This window comes from Rattus norvegicus, chromosome 8 (genome assembly GCF_021556685.1).
Source record: "Rattus norvegicus strain SHRSP/BbbUtx chromosome 8, alternate assembly SHRSP_T2T, whole genome shotgun sequence".
Taxonomy (NCBI): domain Eukaryota; kingdom Metazoa; phylum Chordata; class Mammalia; order Rodentia; family Muridae; genus Rattus; species Rattus norvegicus.
This window is the reverse complement of record NC_141541.1, coordinates 66,893,457-66,915,861: the sequence shown is the minus strand read 5'-3', so window position 1 is coordinate 66,915,861 and position 22,405 is coordinate 66,893,457. Positions and strand designations below refer to the sequence as shown.

General features: G+C 46.5%; 1 protein-coding gene across 2 annotated transcripts in view; it reads left to right on the top strand.

Moving 5' to 3' along the window:
* The window catches only part of Rec114 (REC114 meiotic recombination protein), a 159,058-nt gene that overhangs the window by 41,317 nt on the left and 95,336 nt on the right, over positions 1-22,405 (top strand). The gene's annotated exons all lie outside the window — the stretch shown is intronic.

Sequence of the window (22,405 nt, the reverse complement as noted above, 5' to 3'; positions counted from 1 at the left end):
TTCAGCTGTAGGACCCCAACTGGTGCAGACCCTGTGCAGCCTGTGCGAGCTTCCTCAGTCTCTGGGCCTTTGTGTGTGATCTATCATGTTGATTTAAGGGGCTTTGTCTTCCTGGTGTTCTCCATCTCCTATGCTCTTATGCTCTTTCTGCCTCCTTTTCCTCAGGGTTCCCTGAGCCCAGAGAGGAGAGATTTGATGGAGACATCCCATTTGGGGCAGAGCGTTCTAAGGTCTCTCACTCTCTGCATAATACCTGACTGTGTATCTCTGTATTTGTTCCCATCTGCTGCAGGAGGAGGCTTCTCTGATGATGGCTGTGCACTACACTGATCTATGAGGATAGCAGAATGTCATTAGGAGTCATTTTGTTGCTATGTTTTTTAGAACAGTATTACTTGGTTTTACCCTAGGTGCCTGGGCCCTCTAGTCTGCAGTTCTTGGTCACCCCAGCAGTGCCAGGTATGGGCTCCATCTTGTGCCTTCAGTCAAATCAGACATTGGTTGGTGACTCCCTCCAGATTTGTCACCGTTGCAGTGACAGGTCTTTCAGGCAGGACACCACTGTAGATCAAAGGGTTTGCGGCTGGGTTGGGGTTTAGGTAGCGTGCAGAGTACCTATGTGTATACATATGTGTATATATTTTAGGAAGCTTCCACTGTATTGGGTTTCCATACTACCCCTCAAATAGCCCTTAATTTTAGCTGTCTCTTACCCCCTCTCCTAGGCAGATTTATCTCTCTCCCTGGGCCCCTTACTCTATACTTGAGCTCTATGGTTCTATGTATTGTAGCTTGGTTATCGTTGACTTAACAGTTCATATCCACATGTAAGCAAATTCATACCATATTTGTCTTTCTGGGTCTGAGTTACCTCACTCAGGATGATTTTTTTTCTCATTCTATCCATTTACCTGTGAATTTCATATTTCATTTTTTTAACAGCTGAATAATATTTCATTGTTTAAATGTGCCACATTTTCTCTATCTGTTCTTCTGTTGAAGGACCACTAGGCCTTACATGATTTCTGGCTATTATGAACAGAGCAGCAACGGAAACAGTTGAGCAAGTGTCTCTGTGGTGGGATGAAGTGTCCTTTGGGTATATGCCAAAGAGTGGTACAGCTGGATTGGAGCAACCTGTGGATTCCCAGTGAGTGCCTGCTGGGGTTGGGAGCTGGGATGAAGAGATGACCTAGGAGGAAGGAAGTTTGGAGGGAAAAAAATCAATGATATGCTTTTAAAATAAGAAACCAGGAGTATCACAAAGCCCACAAAATAGATATATATATAAAGAAATAGATCCAATCTTTTAATCAAAGAGAGGTCACAGTGGGATTCTAGCCATCAGATGAATGAAGCTTTTAAAAGCTTGGCAGCCCTTGACGTCGGGCAGTGCGGCGGAAGGGGAATTCTCTCTCACTGTTGATGGGAGTGTAAATTGGCACTACCGCTTTGGATAACTGGGATTTGCGCGTGAAGTTGAGGAAACACATACTCAATGACTCAGAAATTCCTTCGAAGAGTGTACAGAGGCAAAAGTGCCAATAACAGTACTACTGCCTGCAATCTCCTTGGACTGTGTTCACGCCCTCAACAGTAGCGTGTGCAAACTGCGGCGTGTTCACACAATGGAACAGTAATAGCAGCGAAACGAGCCTAGCTGAATCTCATGAACATGGTTCTAAACAGCATAAGCCATGCTCAGATGGATATAATCTCCATGACTCCATCTATATTCTGCTTTGAAAACTACCACGCCTAGCTACCGAGTCTAAGATGCCTTCCCTACTTCACCTAGGGGGATCTGAGTACCACAATCAAATGAGGGCAGTGCATGTGTTAGGGAGGAAACAGGGCTGTGCATGAGAAAGGTGTGTGAGTTCGCTTCAGCAGGACTATAGATGTTCTCATCCGTGAGCCTCGATGATTACCAAGGCTCACACTCTGTTCTTCCCTGTGGTGTTGCGTCTCAGAAGAGAAAGGTCTAAAGGTAATAACGAAATACATGTCAGGTTTGGAAAGGAAGACAAGAAGCCTTCTGGTGCAGCTCTACTGGTCTGGCAGAGCAGATACCTTCCGTCCCCATTTCCAGAAGGAAGTTGAACTAGAGAGCTATTTTAAACGTAAGGTGCCCAGCAGTCAGTGGTAATAATCAGATGCAGAAATAGAGTCCGGACCTCCCGCCTGTTGTGATTGCTTTTTCCAACCTACTTTACATGTCTCTGCAGACACCAGCTCAGTTCCCAGAGAGTTGAGACGCCAGGATGGACAGGAGAGTTTTCCAGGAAGCCTGGATGATTGGGAAGGCAGGCAAGGGAGAAGCACCCTCTTTCTAGGCTCCTAGCCTCGCCTGTTGAGTCAGGCAGTTCGAGGAGCTGTGCCTGAGCTCACTCTGAAGCTCTAGCAGCCTGCAGGGGCTTCTGAGGCTCTGGGCAGTGGAGTGTTCCTCTTGCTCTGCCCAGCTTCACTCTTCCTGGATGGCCCTTCCGAACCTACAAACCTGTCTGGAGAGACAGGCTCTCCTTGATTCAAAACTCTACTGTCGTTTGAGAACACTACCTAAAGACATAGAGTACATGCTCTGAGGGGGCAGGAAAGGGCTCTTGCCCACGGACACTACAATCCACATGTGTCTAACCTATGACTGACTTCATGAGAGTCTAGTCCCATGCTGAGTCTTGGAGGGCTGTTGAGGAAGATGGAGGTCAGGATGAGATGGGGATGCTTGGTGCTGACTAAGGTCTTGTTTCTTCCACAGGGTAGTTCATGGTCAGCCTGTGGCCTCTGTAAGTCACTAACGCTGGGGAAGAGAGATCTCGGCGTGGGCTGGATGCTCCATGAGATCGCCCCAGAACTATGATGACATACGGGAATTGATAAGTGGGAAAGGAATGGAAGATTTTCCAGTGATTGTAGTGTGGGGGAACTTCCGGCTACTGATAGGGACAGTCCTCAGCACACGGTTCGTGTGTGACTACATCCAAACTCTCTTTTTAAAAAGGTATATTTGTGTATTTATTTGTTTGTTTGGGGGCTCCTGCCGCATATGGAAGTCAGAGGACTACTTGCAGGAAATGGTTATCTTCTGCCGTGGGTGGCTCCTGGGAATTTGTCCTCGGATTTGTCACCAAGCACATTTACCTGATTAGCTATCTCGCCACCCTAAGGCTCTCTTCCTCACAACATTCTGCGAGGCTTCGTGTCTGTGTCTGTAATGTATGTGTTCACGTGGATATGTGCATGGAGGTGTCTAAGTGAGGGGTGTGCACGCGAGGAACAAAGGCTGATGTGGGGCGCTCTCCTTGACTGTTCGCCACTTCTCTTACTGCACTGGAGCTCCAGGGAACTGTCTTCAGCACCCCACCAAGACAGGCCTTTCCTGTGGGAGGTAGGGATCTGAACTCAAGTTCCCATGCTTACACCGCAGGTATTCTACCAACTATCTCCCCAGTCCCTGCATGAATCTTTTTATGGCTCATTCCACCCCCATTACAGCAGAGGCTCCTGTAGGGCGGAGCTATGCTCAGCAGCTTTGCTGAACACTCCGCCCCCCCCCGCCCCGGGCCCCACCCCCTCTCCCCGCCCCATGACCAGACCCCACCCCCGCCCCGTGGCCAGACCCCACCCCCACCCCGTGACCAGCATTCTGCCCTGACTATCTGGGCTTTAGGTGGTGGTTCTCCCAGATGTCCCACTTTTACAGTTTTTTTTTACAAACAGAATCCATTATTTCATCCCGGCTGTCCCACAGCCCTAACCCTTATGGAATTGTTTGCCCCGCCCCCCATATTTTCGCCAACCAATGTAATTAATGCGCTGTCTAATGTGTTTTCCTGGAACTGTGATTATGCTCAAGGTATCTCAAAGCTTTTTACAGTAATTACTGGGAAAAGGCTTGGAGAGAATTAACTGTGCGTGTGGAGTGAGCTGTAATCCGGCCTTGGACACTTAGATATTAAAAATCACTCTAACTGTGTCGGCCTTCATTTGCATTTCCAAATTCTCAGGTTAGAGGGCCTTTACATTGATTGAATAATGGGTTAATGGAATCCTCTCCCTAATTACATCCAGATTGTCTCTTTGTGAAAGTACACACTTGACAGTCTCCAGCTGGGTCATTCTAATTGCATTCTGAGGGGACCATGGGGGCCGACTTGAAGAAGCCACTGTCCTATCTGAGGGTAGAAACTCTGCAAGAGACAGAGGAGCTGAGCCACTTGGGGGCTATTCAGTTCCATTTATGGCTGTAATGTGAGATTAGCAAGAGGGTCTGGCTCTGACTCGAAGGCCACCATCCATCCTGTGGCTAGAGCAATGGCTGCCACTGCTTCCAGTGCTGGCTGTTTGAAGCTCCAGGTTCTGCCTGTCTCTGTCTGTCACCCCAACACCAAGCTCACAGACATGCAGTACTCTGACATTTTGTGCGTGTTACAGACTCAGACTCAGATCCTCGTACAATCCAGGCTTTCCTGGCAAGCACTTTAGTGACCAGACCATCTCCCCGGAGCCTTGTCCTAGTTTTCTTTCTGTTACTGTAGTAAACCTCAGGACCAAAAGTAACTTGGGGAGGAAAGGGTTCATTTCATCCTACAGGGCCAACTTATTGTCTATCACCAAGGGGAGGCGGGAGCAATAGAGGGAAGCTGCTTACTGACTGGTTCCCTCTAGCTCGGGCTCAGCCTGCTTTCTAATACAGCTCAGGTCCAGCTGCCAGGGGGATGACACCACCCGCAGTGGGCTGAGCCCTCTCACATCAACCAATGATCAAGACAGTTCCCCCAGACATGGCCACAGGACAATCTAACCTAGGCAATTCTTCAACTGAGGTTCCCTCTTCCAACACGACTCTAATGTGTCTCAAGTTGACAATACAAACTAACCAGAACACCATTCATTTTATTTATGAAACAATTATCTTACAATCCAGGCTAACAAGAAGCTCACCTATGGCCAAGGACTGTCTTGAGTGCCTGATCTTCCAGCTTTTCTGTCCAATGAGGCAATATTCCAGACATAAACTGCCATATTCAGGAGAGACTGGGTAGTTTATAAAGAAAAGGGCTTTATTTCTATGGTCCCAGAAGCTGGGAAAACAAGATTAAGGGTGTACATGGGGCGTGTCTTCTCATTACAAGGGAGGACTTTATAGGGTCCCAGAGTGGTTCATACACACAGTAAGGAGCTCATGAGAGATGAGCAAACCCCTCAGTGACCTATACATCTACGAATGTATTGACCTATTTATACATCTCAATCCACTAATTTCCTGCAGGCTGTACCTCCAAATACCTCTAATGTGCAAATTTGTGTGCTAGGTTTCCAAGGCATGGATTCTGAGGGACAGGGCATGGTAAGAAAAGCATTCTGGGTTGCCTACTATAACACCTAGCCGTAAAATATAACAAATATGATTTTAATATGTGTTTAAGCTTACAAGTAAGATAACTGAACCTTTCCCTAGCCACTAGGGAAATTAAAATCAAAGCCAGAATGAGACGTCACTGAATACCCAGTATTACGGGTAATGCAAAATGGAGCAGCAAACAAGGAAAAGGTTGGTAGGTCCCAAAAGGTTAAATGGAACTATCACGTGACATAGCAATTCCAGCCAGGACATCTAAAAGCATATATTCAAACAAAACTGTACCTACGAATGAATGCAGTCAGGAAGTGGGTGGATGCAAGTGCCTATTAACTGATAGACCGATGATCAAAGTGAGCATAGTAATAGAGTACTAATTGTTAGGTCACAAGTCCTCTATCTTCTGCTTTCTCCCCCAAACCAGACACTCTTGCATCCTGCCATGAAACTCTCTCCCCCTCCTCTTCCCCTCCCCCTTCCCTAACTACAAAGAGTTGTTGTGACCTTGAAACTCTTACAAACACTTCAGACTTCTTCCTCCCCTTTGCAACTGTGAGAATGTCTGGCCTCCTGGCAACCACCCCTGGATTATGATTCTTTTTTTTTTTTTTTTTCTTTTTGGAGCTGGGGACTGAACCCAGGGCCTTGTGCTTGCTAGGCAAGCGCTCTACCACTGAGCTAAATCCCCAACCCCTGGATTATGATTCTTATCTAGCACCTGTCTCCATCCTAACTCATGGCATACAGACTAAGTCACACAGAATGGTACTTTAACCCCCCACACATACACACTCTCATCAAAACCTCTAAGAACCAGAAACTGCCTTTGTCCTATGGAATCGAAGGCTCCCTCTCCCTTCAAAGCCCCATCATGCTGTCCGTGCTGTGCCGATAACTCTCCCAGTATTCTGGGAACTGAAAAGACCCTCGGTACTCCTATCACACTAGCCATGATGGCTGACTCTTCTAAGGGAGCTCTTCCTGGATGTCTCACTCTCCCACCTCAGGCAATGAACGATGCTGTAGCTCTCCTGATAAGGCTCATCTGAAGGAGAATTCATGTCAGCTTCTTCTCCAAGAACTTGTAACATCCTCCATTGTTTATAGCACTAATACTCTTATCTCGGGCCACCTTTTCTCGTACAGATGTTAATGAGCAGGTGTTCTGCAGAGAGCTTAGCCTTCTAGAAAGATTATAGCCTAGAATGGGTTATATGACACAGTAGACCATTTTTTGGCTCACCTCAACCAACCAAGGGACTCCATTCACAAACCAGACTGTTTCATGCCTGCATTGCCTGGTCCTACAGCACGCCTCATCGATATAACTGAGATAGGTAGCATTTGGGACACCCACTAGTATAAACAGTCTGAGCTCTCCAGTTTTATTTGGACACAATTTCAAATGCATTGGTTCTAGGTTAATGTTGGATCGCTGCTTGTGGCGCTCACACTTGTGATTTGATGGAAGTGTCAAGGTCCAACTTGTAAGGGCATCTCCAGTCACATGGTCCCAGATGCCCCATAGCCATGATCTCATTCTCTACCAAGAGCTACTACTGAAAAGATGTCTGTCTCGTTATAGACAACCTGCCCTTCCTCAGCCCCTAATGCTTGTGCCACTGCTGTCCTAAAAGAACTTACCAGAGATTCTGTGCAGCACTCTTATCCCCCACCTCTCACTCCTTTTATGTGAGCTCAGGGACAGCACTGCCTTAGTATTGCCTGGGCTAGCTTTCACTCTAGGCTCAGCTTGAAACCAGGTCTTCTAATTCATCTGATAAACAGAACTGAACAGTGTTACAGCCATGGTCTGTGCTGTCTCTAGAGTTTAGAGACCTTCCAAGTATGATTTGGTTCCTTTTTAATGCTAGTGCCAATAAAACACATCATTTCCCCCTTACTAGAGGAGAAAGCTCCAGCATATCCCACACTGTTAGGCACCAGAAATATTATGTGGGTGGCCTCTTGAATTCTTGTGGGTGTGCTCATCGCTCTGATTCCAGTGTTTTCCAGAATGTTATCTCCTCCTTCTAGGTCTGATTAATGTGATTTCACCCATATGATGATGGGCAAGTATACATTTCCCCACAATACTGAGAGATACATTTTGGATACATTGTAGCAGGAAGGAGTATATCGACAGGAAACAATAGTTCCTCTGGCTGCCCAACAAGATGAACAGTGTTCTCAGCCCTAGGCTAATACAAACTGCTATTGACCTGTTTTATTAAAACAGTAACACACTCACTGGCTCAGAAGGTACCACCACTTACAAAAGATTGCGTTGATCTGTATAGCAAAATCACTAAGTTCAGGGACTGCAGAGGTGGCTTAGTGGTTAAGAGAGCTTGCTGCTCTTGCAGACAACCTGGGGAGGGTTCCCAGCATCCATATGGCAGCTCACAATCTGTAACTCGAAGGAGGATCCAATCCTCTCTTCTGACCTCCGTGGGCACTGCATGTATGTATGTACACAGGGCACTTAAATACATGCAGGCAAAACATTCATAAAATAAAAATCAATACGTTATTTTTTAAAAGTTAAATACATAGTTTCTGGGATTGCAGCTACCATTTTCTGGAATTTATATTAATCTGCCAACTGATTTTAAGCTCTTGGGAGTTGTGCTGATCTCTCCAGCTCTACCAAGGTTGCAGTCTCACTCATGCTTGGATTGGAGGTAGCTTAAGGAGCTCTCTCCTTAGCTTTTTATACAGCAACGACTCTTATCTCACAAGCCAGGAAGCCTACTACTGAGTAGATGCATCTCAGCCATGCAATCAGAAACTGGGAAAAATGAGGCTGGACCAGAATTCTGTGTAACACTTGCCTTCTGCAAAGCTCCCCGACTCTCAGCTTGGGGCCATAACAGTATTTTGTGTCCTATAGTATTGATGCTAGCTCAGACCCATGTCCAGCAGCCTTCAAAATATCTACATGTTCCCCTGTTTAAGGTCACTCTGATAAATGTCTCTAAGTCCTTTTGGGGGTAGGGGAGGAAGAATGAGGACACTGAGTCCTGATGGAGGAAGGGTGAGGACACCAGGTCCCTCTGGAGGAAGGGGGTGAGGACACCTGCTGCATATTCTTGAGACACTATAGGGTCTTTGAAAGCATCATGCTTTCCCCAAATCAAGTCCCTGAAACCCAGCCCAGGCCTGGCAATTCAGTGTGAAATTATGCCATTTCTCCATTGTAATCAACCTTCCTGTCACCTTCTCTCGGCTGCTTTTGATCACACAAGTAAAGCAGCATTCTCATTGGCCATCGAGTCTCTCTCACTGCTGCTCCACTGCTCTGGATCCCTGAGGTCTCAGGCCTTTGATTTCCTCGTGGTCTTGTTGTGAATCGTGGTAATTACACCTACCCAGACTTTGACAGGTGAGGTACTGTCCCTTGATTTGTGCTGCTCCGGAATTCTATCATCTCACTGACACCCAGGGACCCCAGTTTTGCAGAACATCTCTTACCATTAACCCTGGACCAAAGGCAGCCTCCACTGGGCAATCTCACCAGTGCGCTCCCTGTTACCTTAATGAGAAAAGCGTCTGCTGAAATCTCCCAGGGAACCTTATCAACTGGAGGCTTCTCTGGTTTTATATAATGCATTCACTCTGATGTGCTTATCACTCTGAGGTTTTTGGCTGCCTCCTCTGGCCTCTGTTGAGATACCTCAACTTGATTCTCCACAAACCATCAAAAGCTCCAAGCTTCAAGGAGCTAGAATCAGGTCTGGCCTTGTTAAATCCAAAACCATAGGAGTGTGTGATAACTGAGAGCCAACCTTGACCATCAACTTAGACCCTAGAGCGACTGAGACAAGCAAACACCTCTGGGGCCTACCCTTCTGAGCATGAAGACCTGCCTCTAAAGCGGGCAGTACCTGGGGACAGTGGATAGGAAGAGGGCCGAGAAAAAAAGCAGGGTGGTTTTCTTGTCTTGCTTATAGCTGCTGAGAGCGTGTACCCCCCCTGCAAGATTCTCCTTTTAAAAGAAATTTATTTAATTTTATATGTATTAGTGTTTTGCCTCTGTGTGTGTTTGTATATCACATGTGCACTGACCAGCAGAGGACAGAAGAAGGTGGCTCATCCCCTAGAATGGAGTTACAGACAGTTGTGAGCCACCACGTGGGTGTTGGGAATTGAAGCCGGGTCCTCTGGAAGAGCAGTGCTCTTAACCGCTGAGCCATCTCTGCAGCCCCTACAGCAGCCGTTCTGTATTGGTATTATACGCTGGCTGATTCAGGTTCAACCATGTGTCCCGGTGACTCCACAGGAGTCCTCCAGGCATTCAGCTCCAGACTGACACTGATGAATCCAGCTTTGTAGATTCACAACCTCTCCAGCATGTAGCCCTTGCTGTACTAGTCAGATCCCATTGCTGTGTGAGCCCCTGAGACAAAAATTTCTTGTACAATATATATTCCTTCTATCAGTTCCATTTCTCAAGAGACTCCTGGCCAAAACAGGGTATCTCCGTATTATTAAATCTTCTGTCTCACCTATGGCCCACCTTCCTTGGTCCAGCGATTTCAGAAGCCATGCTCATAAATGTTTCCCCCCATGTGAGGCCTGTAGCTTTTTTGGCTAATGATCCTTTTTATTCCAATCTTGCTCCAACTGAAGCCACGCTGAAGCCTGACCCAGCTATCCGTCTAGAAGAGGTTGTGATGACAAATAGTTGTATGGGGGAGGGGGCACCTCTGCTGACTCAGAAGAATCCATGTGTTTTTCCTCTTAAAAAATCAAAACGATTTTTTTCAATGTGTATGTTTTCCTGCATGTACATCTGTACACCATATGCATGCCTGGTGCCAAGTAGAGGCCAGAAGAGGGTGCCAGATCCCCTGGACTATAGTTACAGATGGCTAAGAGCCACCATGTAGGGGCTAGAAACTGAACAGGTCCTTGGCAAGAACAACCAGTGCTCTTAACTACTGGGCCACCAGCATGGTTTCAGGTTCTTAAAGGCATCCACTTAAACGAATAGCCCCATCCCACTGCCAGGTCCTTATCTCAGCATAGCATAACCCTGGCACTGGGGCTTAGGAAACTGGTGAAGGCTATGAATCCATCTTTCCCTGTTGCCCTAGGTTTTTTGGGGTGTGTGTGCAGTGTGTGTGTGTGTGTGTGTGTGTGTGTGTGTGTGTGTGTATGCATGTGTGTGTGCATATATGTATATGTGTGTATGTGTATGTATGTATGTGTGTGCGTGCACGTGTGTGTGTGTGTGTATGTGTGTGTGTGTGTGTGTGTGTGTTCTTAGACTGGACTTAGGTCCTCATGGGTTGAGTACTCTACCTCTGAGCCATACCCAGTTCTCATCTTCCTTGGTAATTTTACCACTCTTGCAATCAAAGTTTGGCCTGATTTTTGAGCACAATTTGTCCTCTAGCTACAGAAGATGAGGATCACTTTGAACATTGTTATGCAGGCCCCGTGGCTTTCACAGTGTTTCCTGATGTGATACTAGGCTGATATAAAGACTTGCTACTTTCTACCTTCTAGGTTTCTAAGGTAGATGACAACGAACAGACAACTTGGCCATCCCTATGGTTACCTCTGTTCCTGTATCTTTCAGATGCTAGAGTTATTGAATGAGCATAGCATCTCCTCTGTCACCCAGCCCAGCCTACACGTAAGGGCGTTCCTTGTTATAATAGCATAACAGCTGGCATTATCACCCTGTGGCCCACTAACTGCCATTAGGTTGGCAGATGATAGAATCTGAGGTCCCATAATGAAGATCTGTTTCCTTGGATCATTTTTGGCACCAGCTTTCTTGGGATAAAAAAGGAATCTGCAAATGAATAGCTTGTTTGCTGGTGTTCCCAAACTGCAGTGGGGTGGAGAAAGTGAATCAGGGCAGGGGAAGGAACTCAGTGGAAGTTCCACTGTGGCCCAACCCTCACCTCCCATTCATCACTGGCAAAGAGCTGCTTCAGAAGGTTTTCACTACTCCAAGAACTTCCAGGCTCATCTCTCTCATTAAAAAGTCGAAGTCCTCTGAGTCACAGGTGTTCTCAGTGGGGTGCCATTTGTTTTTCTAATCCTGGTGAGTGTGTCCTTGACGGTGAACATGCTATAGACTAGGTTAAAACTCAACACCCCTATCTCCCTGACACACACACACACACACACACACACACACACACACACACACACACACACACAAAGGAAGGTGGCAAGGAAGCGTGTCTTCCCTTACTCGGGAAAGTTATCCCTTGAGATTCTGTACCTGACATTGAGATTGCTGCTTGAATTTATTCTCCTAAGTAGTCCAGAAACCCAAACTAAAAGAAATTAGCATAATATTTGCCTCAGGCCTATGGGATGCTCAGTGGAAACGCATGAGGTAATGAAAAGGAATTCAAACGACTTAAGCTACCCAACAAAGGAGGTTTTACATTTAATCTTGTCAATTTGACCAGATTTAGAAGCACCCTAGAAATACATCTTTGAGTGTGTCTAGGAGGGTGTTTCTAGAAAAGTTTTGACTGAAAGGGAAACCTACCTTGTATGAGGGTGACATCCTGTGGCCTGGGGTCCTGAGCTGAATAAAAGATGACACAGACAGCTGTCCTGATGACCAGTGTGCACCCCCTCTGTTTCCAGGCTGCAGATACAATGTGACCAGATGCCTCATGCTCCTGCCACAAGCCCTCGGGTCTGTGACTGACTGTGCCCACGAACTGTTGAGCCAAAATAAGCCCCTCCTTAAATTGCTTTTATAAACTTATTTTGTCATATCAACAAAAAAGAAAGAAAGAAAGAAAGAAAGAAAGGAAGGAAGGAAGAGAAAAGAAAAGAAAAAAGAAAGAAACTAAGACAGGGTGGGAGAGGAGCAATGACTTTTCTCCTCTTCTTCCTCCTCCTCTTCTTCCTTTTTTTTTCTTTTTTCTTCTATCTTCCTTTTAAAGACAGGGGCTCTATGTAGGCCTGGCTGTCTTGGAACTTGATCAGGCTGACTCACAGAGACACAACTGCCTCTGTCTCCTAAATGCTGGGATTAAAGGGGTGCACCTCCATGCCTGGGTATAATGCCATTAAAATGGTCCACAGAACCAGGCTGTCCGTGGAGAAGACGGGCGGGCATTTTAACAGGTGTAGAGCTTCAGTTCTGCAAGATGCAAAAGCTCTTGTGGCCCCCATCAACGTGTTTATCCCTAATGTTTCTGAACTACACTTAAAAATAGCTAAGAAGGTAAGTTTCATGTTCTATATTCTCTATTACACTGGAAAAAAATGATAAAAAGGAATTAAGAGCACGGCGTATGCTTGTGCCAAGATGCTAGAGAGAAAGGTGGGTGTGAAATTTTATAAACCATCTCATCTCACCCGTGAGAAAACTCTGTTGCTACACTGGAAGAGAATGGTTTGGGAAAGCACATTAGAATACCGACCAAACTGGTTGGCAGAATTATGGGCGATGAACTTTATTTTTCTAAACCTGTTTCAGTAATCTATCCCTCAGGATTTCAGTTCGAGAAATGGAAAACTTAGCTTGAACTCTCTCAAGAAATAAGGGAGTATTTTTTGGCTCATATAACTGGACAGTGAAGTGGGGTGAGCTTAGGGGTGATTCTGTTCAGAAGCGCCTTCAGGGACCTGTAGGTGCCTCCTTCTGGCTTTCCTCCGTGACCCCAGCTTGACCTTGGAGGCTGGTTCCCTGACCCGTGACCGTGGGGGAACAGACATGCCAAGTGTCATCATTCCCACCCACCCTTGTCTTAATAAGCCCGGGACGACTGATGCTTCAGTCTCTGGTCCATACCATGCCTCATCTCTGCCCCTGACTCATTATCCTGATTAAACCCAGCCTGAGCACAGCCCACTCAAGCTGCCAGCCACCAAGGCTGATGGCCTAAGTTTGATCCCTATCGTGTACATGGTAGAAGCAGAGAAGCGACTCCCACAGAGTCCTCAGATGTCTACGCATGCGCTGTGCATGCACCGATCTCACAGAGCAACGTGAATTACGAAGTGAGAGTAAGACTTGCTCTTACATGTCTTTATCATGCTAGTGAAATGTAGAACAAAGCCAACGCTCTGAAATCAGCTTCAATCTTATAACTAAAGGGGTGATGAAAACGTTTAATCAGTTGTCGATCTGCGGGAGGTGCAACTTGCGATGGCACCATACCATTTAAGCCACCACCAGCTCAGAGCATCACGTAAATCTGTCAGGCACCCTTACCCATCAGCATGCCAGAACATAGATTCTGCCACCAGACACACTCAAGGGAGAGCACCACCATCAAATACTAACAGAGGCATGGACTCAGGAAAGTAATCATGGAATCGATCCAAATCCACCGGGGTCCGCCGTGGCATTTAGTGAAGTTTGGCCGTGCTGGGGACAAGACAAACTAGTATCAAAATGAGCTTCGTTATCTACAGACCCGCCTGGACTGCCTTCAATGTTCACATCTATAAAATGAATTAAGCGTTACCTCTGGAATCAGTTGTGAAAACCTAGAGAATATTAATCTGTTTTTTGTTGCTATATCAAAACACCAGAGGTTGGGTAATAGGAGACTGATCTAGCTTATATTTAAGAGACTAAAATCCAAGATCAGGCGGCTGGCCCTTGGGCCCCACCTCCTGCTCCCCGCCCCGTGACCAAATCCCACCCCCACCTCGTGACCAGCATTCTCCCCTGATTATCTGGGCTTTAGGTGGTGGTTCCTTGGCTGTGTCGTATGAAAGGGATGGCAGGGATATCCATCTTACCTGGAGGACGTGGGAAAGGGAAGGGTTTTGTGACATAACCAGGAGCTAGAGATTGGACTCGCTCTTTTGTTACAACATGTCCTCGAAGCTAGCTGAGGGCCCATACAAAACACCTGCATCCCTTTTGAGGATGGTGGTGCCTCGGTGACCTAACCACGCCCCACTAGAATGGCCCGGATCACAACCCTCCAGAATAAGCTTAACTGGTCTGTAACTTAAACTGTAGCACAGAAGGAGCATCAATAAGGTGTCCAGCTCGGCCGTGGCACATAGTGGGGAGTTAATTGATGCTGGGGAACACTTACCACTATCTTAAGAGATCACAGTGGGGGAAAACCAGCAGACAGCTGAGGAACTTATAAATGGCTCTGAAGCCTGATCCGCTCTCTAATTTTTGGAGTGTGGAAAGAGCCACTGGCCTCTCCGCTGCCTCGCCCCCATTTTGGTCTTGAACCATCCACTCATCCACACTGCCCCTGTCTCTAAATATAACAAGCTGACAGCCACCAGTGTTGGCAACAGCTCTTTCCGAGCCGCGTTTGCTGACAGCCCAACCTCTACAAGCTGTGCATGAGTTATTTCCGGGGACAGCTTCGTGTCAATCACATGCCCCTCGAGTGGACTGCACAGGCGAGGCTTGCGCCGGGGACCAGGAGAGGGTGGAAGCAACATTTGTTTCTTGGAAATTAGCATACTGGTTCACGACCCATAAAAGGAAGCTGAGAAAAGAAATTATTGCTCACGGGGAGAAAGCTATTCTTACCAAGAGCCCTATGTGCAGCAGGCACTAAGCCACCTCCTGAGTCCCAGTCAGAAGGCGTGCAGGGCTGGGGAGATGGCCCAAGGGTACAGCCATCCGAGTTCCGATTCCGTCTCAGCTAGGGAGTGGGTTTACACCACAGCCTACATCTTTCTCTCTACTCTCTTTCTCTCCTGCCTCCTGACCGGAAGTCAGGTCTGACTGTAGGCTCCTGCTGTGAAAACCCATTCTCAAAGAGCTATAAGAGCAGCCAGCTCTCTCGTCCATTCCTGGACTCTGACTCTTCTCTCCAGAGACCCTGCCATGCTGTCTCTAGTTCTGGGGCCTGAACTCTTCCTGAAGCCCCAGCCAGACTGCTTCTTTTCTGTCTGTCTGTCCATGGTGTTAATAACTCTATTCCCCAGTAAGCCATCTTGGTGTCCTCTTGAACCACTGTCTCCATATAAAACCCAACACCCCATTGTATCCCAGGCACTATGCCACCTTGCTGGATGCATACAAGAAGGCAAATGTGCCAGCTAGTTTTAAGTCAACTTGACACAAACTAGAGTCATCTGAGAGAAGGGAACCAAGTTGAGAAAAGATCTCCCTAAGATTGGGTTATAGGTAGACCAGTAGAGCATTTTCTTAATTAGTAATTGATGGGAGCAGGCCCAGCCCATTGTGGGTGGGGACATCCCTTGACTGGTGGTCCTGGGACCTGTAAGAAAGCCAGTAAGCAGCACTCCACCATGGTTTCAACACCTGTCTCCAAGTCCCACCTCGTTTAAATTCCTGCCCTGACTGACTCTGAGGATGAACTACTATACAGAAGTAGAGCTGAAGTAAACCTCTTCCTCCTCTGCTTGCTTTTGGCCATGATGCTACATCACAGCAAGAGTGGCCCTGACTAAGACATCAAATAACAGGCCTGGGGACATGGCTCAGTGGATTCCAAAACCTGGTGAATCTGGCTGTGAGAGCTGGAATCTGGCACACTTGTGAGGAGAGTCACTGAAGCTCCCCGGCAGAAATCAGACTCTGTGGTGAACAGTGTGGAAAGTGAGGGCCAACTCCATGTATCATATGCATGCAGCAGTACTCACACACGTGAACACACATACACTTGCACGTGACACACACACACACACACACAGAGAGAGAGAGAGAGAGAGAGAGAGAGAGAGAGAGAGAGAGAGAGAGAATTTTTACAAATAATGAAACTAAGGCTCAAAGACACTAACTTGACCCAGCTGGGTTCAAACTTAGGCATTTCGACTACAAAGTTCTGCCAGTATTTCTCAGAAGTGATGTTGTTAGTGTTGGAAATACAGCGCTCTTTAGAAATTGAATAACATTTAGCATCTCTGGTTCTCAAGCAATAAAGGTCACTTGCAGGTCCAGGTCATTCCAACAATTAAACCTGTCTGGCAGGGTGTGGTGGTGCGTGTCTGGAATTCCAGCCCTCTGAAGGATTATGGGAGGAGGATGGTGAGGTCAGCTTAGGATATGGGGGGGGCAGTACACCCTGGGTTGAGAACTACTTAGATCAAAGTGCCTCTCCTAGAGAATAAGAGGAGAAAATTTGCAAATGTGACCTTGAGTGAAGTCCCTGAGTGTGGAAACACATTTGCCGGTCTGAGGATGTGTTCTCCCGTGCAGTCGTTAATTCTCCTCCTGTGTAGCATGTGTATGCCAATGAATGTGAAATATGAGGTGTGCTCTTAGGAGTGCCCATGGCCAAGCTTCCCAGGACCCCTACCACATCCACTCTCTTCAGTCCTTATGATCTTCCCTCCTAAATGCATCTCGCACCCACTTCTGCTCTCCTTCTCTGTACACATCCCGTGTCAAAGCTCTGTCTGTCGCCTGGGCCACTCCAGCAGTCCTGTCTCAGGGGCAGACGTGACCAGCTCACTGTCCACACCGCCATTAGCATGATCCTTCTGAAAGACAAATCACACCTTGCCACTGACTTCCTGTCTTAAATCCCTCAGTCATTGCCTTCCTAGTGGTTTTAGAAGCAGAGCCCTATATCTCAAGGAAATCTTCAAACAGAAATAGCATATACACAGCAGGTAGATGAGGAACTGTTAAACTGTGTAGACTACTTAGAAAGGCATGTGAGGTCTTCCATGGTATGTCCCCTTGCCTCCTTCTACAAAAACATTTGTGTGTGTGTGTGTGTGTGTGTGTGTGTGTGTGTGTGTACATGTGTGTGCATGTCTGTGTGCGCATGTGTGTGAGGGTGCAGGGTGCATGCATGTGTGCCTGTATCTATGTGCATGCATGCATGTGTGTGTGTACGTGTGTGTATACATGTGGGTACACTCTGTGTGTAGGTGTGTGTTAGTATACAGGCACACAAGTGTGTGGATGCTAATGTGTGTGGTTGCTAGAGGCAACTGCAGCTTTTGTTCTCTCATTGGTCTGGAGCTCACCAAGTAGAGACCAGTCAGTGAGTTCCGGTTTCTGCTTCCCCGGTACTGGCATAGTCATCATGCTAGCTTTAAAAAAAAAATCAAACCTGGGTTGTAGGAGATCCAACTCAGGTTTTCATGCTTGCAAGCCAAATATTTTATCAACTGAATCATCTCCCCAGTTCCACAGCACCATCTCTGACCTTACAAGGAAAACAGGAGCTGAGTTTGAGAAGAACCAAATTGAGTTCAAAACCCTTCTTACTTACCAGTTGTGCAATGGACATTCCTCCTCTGTGCCTGGGTTTTCTTAATGATAATGTGGGCCGGTAATACTTAATGGGGATCCTTTAAAAATGAGATGAATTTGTACTTGTGGAGCACATAGGGTAGACGGATTCCTGGTACGTAGTGATTGCTCTGTAAATGTTAACTCTTTTGACCATGTTTACACTTGGCCTTGAACTGCCCCAAATTTCTGCAAACGACCTGAAGTCAGAAGCTGCCTGAGCCTCTGTTATGTGCACACGTGTGTGTGTGGGGGGGGGTTCAAAGGTGCAGGGCTTGGCCACTGGAGATGAAAGGAGCCTTATTGTAGAAACACACAGAGGCAGGATCCTGTGTCACAAAGCTGCCCAGGGCTCACGGGAACCCCAGGCACCAGCATTACAAACAGCTCTTCCTTTCTGAACGTTGGCTTCATCATCCTTCTCCTCTCAAGAGTAGACAAATCAAGAGTAGACAAACTGATTTTCGTTCTCTAAATTCTTGAGAGATCTGATCTGATTGGCTCTATCTATTTTCCAAAGCCACCTATTTGGGTAAAAGCTCCTTTCTTTCTTTCTTTCTTTTTTTTTTTAAGATTTATTTATTATATATAAGTACACTGTAGCTGTCTTCAGATACACCAGAAGAGGGCACCAGACCTGATTATAGATGGTTGTGAGCCACCATGTGGTTGCTGGGAATTGAACTTAGGACCTCTGGAAGAGCAGTGGGGAGCTCTTAACCACTGAGCCATCTCTCCAGCCCTAAAAGCTCCTTTCTGTCTGGCTACTTTATAGGTCATTAACTGTGAGGAGGAAACCTCCATTTCAATCAGCAGCCACCATCCTTTAAAACCTGGCTTTGCTTTCCTTGTAGCTGAGCTGATGGCAAGTTGAAGGGGCCTGGTGACAGTTCTGTGGTGGAGAATCCCGAAGCCACTGCCTGGACAGCATCTCTACCTGACAAGTTAGCTCTTCATTAGCAATTCTTTGATTCTTCCGGGCAGAACAGGGCACTTTGTTTATGTAGCCAGTACCCAGGTGCCAACCTATTAATCCCTGTGCTTCTGCCTTTCTCCCTGCAGGAACTCCTTCAGTATCTCTAGCATCTGGCACATAGTGAATGCCGAACAAGTTTCACCAGATGAAAAAACCCCTAGCTACATATGTAAAAGATGACAGATTTCAGCTTGCATTTGTTCTTCTTGTCAAAAGAGTGATTCCCTTACAAAACTAAGACAAGTTCAAGAAATAGGCTTGTTGGTGTTTATTTTGACATAACCTAGAGTCACCTGTCAAGAGGGATCCTCAACTGAAGAATTGCCCCAATCACACTGGTCTGTGGGCAAGTCTCAGAGAACTTGTCTTGATTGACGATTGATGTGTGAGGGCCCAGCCCACTGTGGGCGGTGTCATCCCTAGGCAGGTGGTCCTGGGCTGTAGAAGAAAGCTTGGTGAACATAAGCCAGGGAACCAGCACTAGGCAGTGTTCCACAGTGGTTCCTGCCTTGAGTTCCTATCCTGACTTCCCTCAGAGATGGATTGAGACCTAGAAGTGTAAGTCAAACAAATCCTTTCCTTCTCGGGTTGCTTTTGGTCAGAGTGTTTTGTCACAGTAACAGATGAGTAACGAGTAATGGCAGAATATGAGGAGAAAATGATTTGAGGTGGTCTTTCCTCCCTTCCACCTAGGGGCATCATTCTCTCACATGTCTGATTTCTCTGCTCCCTCTGATAGAAATGCCCTTTGAAGGCACCCATACCCACTGCTTCATCTCTCTGGTCCCCTACAGATTTAGCTCTTTAAATGTCGACTTCTGAGGGAACAACTCCTAGACCATCCCCCTCCCTCCAGCTCTGAGTTAAGGCCAGAAAACATATTGTGACATAAACATTCATGTTTATCCCAGAGAGACGGGACTTGTTTCCATACATCTTTTTGCCTAGAAGGAAGCAGGGAAGGAGAGGGACTCCCTCATTTCTGTAGTTTGCATTGTCCCAGGACGGTCCTCGGAATGGACCAGGGAATTGATCGCTCTTTCATCCAGAGCATCAGAGCACCCATCCCCATGCTGGAAGTTGGAATTTGAAATGTAGTTTTGTTACAACAAACCTCCTTTTCCCTTTGTGTTTGGCTCAGACTGAAGCTATTTATTTTCCTTTTTAGCAGTTTTGGCAATTTCCCAGAGCCCATTTCAACCCGCTAATGGAAGTGGGGGAATCCAAAAGCCCTCGCTAATGTGCCACCTGTGGACGGCTGAGGCCCACGGCAAACTCTTCAAAGTGCTTTCCGTATGATTGCTTTGCCCAAATAAGGTCTTTACATTTGGATGAAATGTGAAATTCCTCCACCATCCTGGCTTTTTCTACCATCCTGCCATTTTAAGGACTGAAAAATATAATTAAGGAAAATGCTAAAATGTCGCCGGAGAAGCTTTTTTTTTTTTTAATGCAAAGAAAAGCTTCTTTTCAATGCTTGCTAGCTAGAAAACAGTTCTGTCCCGTGCCATGTTTGGAAATAAACTCCACGTGTGATGAAGACTTAAATGTAAACTGAAATGGAAGGCTATGAAGGATGAAAATAGTCAAAATTATGATAACCTTCTATACAAGACATTTCCTAAGACATTAAAAAAATCGTGGGGATACAGAAATGTCTGGGCAGTTAAGAGCTTTCTGTGCAGGCAAGAGGATCAGAGTTCAGAAACCCAGCACCCATGTGATGGCTGGGAATGCTAACGTACAACCCTGCAGCCCAAGCACTGAGGTGAGCAGACAGGATTTCTGGAGCTTGCGCCAGGTTAGCCAAAAACTGTGAGCTCCAAGCTCATTAAGAGACCCTGCCTCAAAGGAACATGGTGGAGACTAATAGAGGAAAACAGCCAGTCTTCCTCTGACCTCGGTACCCACACAGAAGCACATCTACACACACACACACACACACACACACACACACACACACACACACACACCTCCCTCCCATCCACATGCACACATCCAAAAAAATGACAAAGAGAAGAGGTTCGATTACATTAAAAATAAAAGATTTCTGAGAAGAATGTGTGGGCCGGAGGATGGGAGGAGTGCTGGGAAATGCCGTCTGCAGGACTTGACAGGGCTGTTCCGCTCATGAACTCACTGCGGCCATGCTTAGTCACAAAATGGCAGGCCGACAGGATCTGTGAACGTGGACAGCATTTGGACTGAGTGGGTGAAAACGAAGAAGGAAGCAGGAAGGTGGAGAAGGAACACGGAAAGCGTGTCTGGAGTAGTGGGAGGGGGGAAGGTGGAGAAGGAACACGGAAAGCACCTCTGGAGTAATGGGAGGGGGAGCTGGGAGTAGAGTCAAGATGGTGTATACATGCATGCAGTTGTCAAAGAAATAAAAGCCACTTGAAAAATCTGAGTACCATAGAAAAGTGAGAAAACAAAACACTGGGAGAAGTGACAATATTTGTAATATAATTAATAGGTACTTAAATAGCACCCGGAATGTACGAAAACATGCTATAAGCAAATAACAAAAACATGGAACCAGTACAAAGTGAGTGAAAGGGATGAAGAAGCCATTCACACGGTGGAGGGAGGAGGGTGGAGCAGGGGTGAGGGGAGGCAGGGCTGGGAGTGGGAGTTGGGGGACGGGGAGAGGCAGGGTTGGGAGTTGAAGTGGGGGTGGGTATGACACACAAAATAATGAGCCTGTGATTCAATGATTAGCTGAGATAATGATTAAAACATGTCACAAATAATAATGGGCCATTTCTTAGTTACTGGTTTGTTGCCGTGAAGAGACGTTCTGACCAAGGAAACTCTTACAAAAGAAAGTATTTTATTGCGGGCTTGTTTACAGTTTTAGGTTAGCCCATGATCATCATGGCAGGAAGCAGACAGGCATGGCCCAGGAACAGTTTCTGAGAGCTTTACATCCTGATCTACAGGCAGTAGGTGGAGAGAAAGAGAGTCAGAGAGATACACACAGAGAGACAGAGGTTGGGAGAGACTGGGCCCTGACATGAGCTTTTGAAACCTCAAAGATCACTCCCAGTAATATACCTCCAACAAGGCCACGCCTCCTAATCCTTCCCAGACAGTTCTAAGCATTTAAATATGAGCCTATGGGACCATTCTCATTCAGACCACCACAGGTCATTGCTGTCAACGAGAGTACGGGAGCCTGGTTTTCTACACTGTGGACAAGCGTGTTGAGCAGTGTTACTTATATGGGAAGGTAACTTGGCAATTTCAAGTAAGATTTAAAAGGTGGCACACATGACTAATTCTCCCTGATTCATTCCCCCAGGAAATAGCTCACTTGTGGGCATGAGGAAACCTAAGTAGTAGAATAAAGCAGAGTTGTGTTGTACTTTGTGGGTCCCCTCCTACTTTTTCCTTCTGTAATAGTGAAACTTGAGAACCTTTTATCTTGTTAGCTTATGTTTCCTGAAGCAAAGATCAAAACCGTGTCTTTCTTTTTTTTTTAAAGATTTATTTATTTTATGTGTAAGAGTACACTGTAGCTGTTTTCAGACACACCAGAAGAGGGCATCAGATCCCATTACAGATGGTTGTGAGCCACCATGTGGTTGCTGGGAATTGAACTCAGGACCTCTGGTCTCTCATTGGATGGAAGTTCACCAATTAAGTCAGACTGGCCAGTACCAGGAAGCCTTCTGTCTCTGCCTCCCTATCATCAATATTAAAGATACAGGGCTACGGAGCCTAGGGGTTTTTGCTTGTTTTGTTGTTGTTGTTTTGGTTTGTTTGACTGTGTATGTTGGGCAACCACATTTAGTTCTCAGTATTTGCATAGCAAGCACTCTTCTGTCTGAACCATGTCCCCAGCTCCCCATATTTTATGTTCGGTCTTGATATCTCAGAG